General features: G+C 35.7%; 1 long non-coding RNA gene across 1 annotated transcript; it reads right to left on the minus strand.

Annotated features, from left to right (window-relative positions):
* Positions 1 to 1,085: 1,085 nt before the first annotated feature.
* LOC134929369 (uncharacterized) lies at positions 1,086 to 1,685 on the minus strand. Its single transcript, XR_010178513.1, has 2 exons — positions 1,529 to 1,685; positions 1,086 to 1,359 (listed from the first exon to the last, which is right to left on the minus strand). It is a non-coding gene; the product is annotated as an uncharacterized LOC134929369 (long non-coding RNA).
* Between the last annotated feature and the right edge of the window lie 782 nt (positions 1,686 to 2,467).

The raw sequence follows: 2,467 nt of genomic DNA on the forward strand, positions 1-2,467 counted from the left end.
CCAGCAAGTGCACAGATGTATTCATTACTAACTGACACATTTTAGAAGGTCCATACAGTAGGTGGAGCTAATTTTTTCACTTGTGATTCTGTGAGACCTGCAAAACCTGCACTGTGTGGGGTCCTGAGGACTGAGTTTGAGAACCTGTGGTCTAATGTAAATAAAGATGAATGTGGTGGGGTGTAATGTGAATAAGGGGCATTACTGTTAGGAGTAATGTGGTACTATGATATGATGTCATGAGAATAAGAGACACCACTGCATGATATAATGTGAATAAAGTTGCAGTACTGTGTTGTGTCATTTCATCTTCGGGTATTATTGTGTTACCATGCCCCTTCCCAGCAAGAACATACTGTACACTGTTTTGGGCTGGCACTAAATGTGCACATTGTTCTTATTTAGATTATAGGGGGTAGGAGCGCCAAAATGGGTGATGGTGCTGGGAAAGGGGTGCAGGGTTAGAGGCGGAACTACGTAGCATCTGTGCAAGAGGGCATCAGCCAAAATCTAGCCTAGGGCATCATGTTGGTCAGGTTTGGCTCTGATAATACTGTATACTGTACTCTTACTGTACTTTGCATTCAATACAGATACTGTTTGCACACAGGTTTTACATGAATCATTGGCAATGCTGCAGGAGTGTCTCATTAGGCAATCTAAAATATACCACGACTATGGGTGGGGATACAGTAGGGAAGTTCTGTCACCATAAGCTGTCTGCTGTGTATAGCATATTTCCATCTGAGATGCATTTGTGTGTTTGTAATAAGAAAAAAACATTTTACTGTACATTTAGTGGATACAGTATTTCTCCCCCATAATGACGTATCATACTGTACAGGTACCCTCATGTACTGTACCGTACCATACTGTAAAATTGAATATTTATTGGAAAAACATCAATATTAATGTAAAAATAAAGTATTACAACATCCGATTCCATGTACTGCACTGATCAAAATGTACAGTACTCTTATTCAGGACTTATAAAACTGAAAATAACTGTTCATACAGTACACATCAATAACATTACTACTGTATAATATTCTACATTAGTTTATGCAATAATCAGACAAAGGCAATTTTATCATTTTTTTTAATAATGCACCAATTTAAAATTTTAAACAGAAAATACAGAACTACATATTTGTGGCTTGACCATTTCTTTCAACTACAACAGGTAATACTTTATACAGGTGATTTATATAATTATTACAATGTTCAGGTGTGAGTACTTCTAGCCAAAATTTCTTTATCCCATCCACCAGTTGCTGTTTTGTTGTTGGCTTTGCAACACTCCTAACGTACCTCTTCAATTGAGCCCACACTAATTCGATTGGGTTCATGTCTGGTGATCTAATTAAAAAAAAAAAAAAAGCGTATAGAAAAAATTAATTACAGTACATTACAGTAAATAGAGAAAATTAAACATACAATATTGTACTGTTTATTAAACAAATTTTTTTTTTACAGTACTAGAGTGCTATCCAAAATTTTACTTGTACACTGTTGAAAGAATACTCACTCTGGTGGTGTGCGTTCCCAATTCATACCTTTCTCTTCCATAAATTTGGCTGAGGCGGAGTGTTTAGGATCATTGTCTTGGAATATCCTATGGTGAGTTGGGTAATATTTATTCACAAATGGCACCATACATTTCTCTACTATTGTTTCTTGGAAATATTTCTTATCCATGATTCCTACAGAAATCAAAAAATGTTGTTCATTAATAAGCAACTCCTTTTATTGTGCAGTTACACGTACTCTACAGTACAACATGTATTTTTACAGAACACAGGCACAGAATAAAGTATAGTACTGTACTGTACCTTCGAAAAATAATAGGGGACCAGCTCCTAATCGTGATATGCCTCCCCATACATGGATTTTCAATGGATGCTTTGGGCGTGGTTTTAAAGAGATATGGTTACGTTTCCTGAATGACATTCTGGAGAACCGCTCAAGGGCAACAGACGATTCATCTGTGAAAATGACATCATCAAATGTTTCACCACTCTCAATCCATCGCCGTGCCTGTTCCACTCTCTTTTCTTTATTCACATCTCTTATCATTGGAGATATCCTGTGAAGAGCCAAAAATAATGAAATCAGATACAGTTATGAAATTACAGATTTACAGATTACTGTATATACAGTAGACTGTATGTGCAGTATACTGTATTATATACCTACTGTATACATTAAACTGTACATACAGTACATTAAGTTACATACAGAGTAATATATATATACATACTGTACATACACACAAACACACACACACAGTATACAGTATGTAATCATCACAATAAGCCGGCAATGCTTCATTGCTGTCTCTGAGTGCCTATACAGTAGGTATCTCTTTTGGGATAGAATACTGTATATACAGTATATACACACACACATACTGTATATAGTATAAAGTACACACTCTGTATAATGATTTATGGCATTATTATATCAC

Source organism: Pseudophryne corroboree, chromosome 5, assembly GCF_028390025.1.
Source record: "Pseudophryne corroboree isolate aPseCor3 chromosome 5, aPseCor3.hap2, whole genome shotgun sequence".
Lineage (NCBI taxonomy): Eukaryota > Metazoa > Chordata > Amphibia > Anura > Myobatrachidae > Pseudophryne > Pseudophryne corroboree.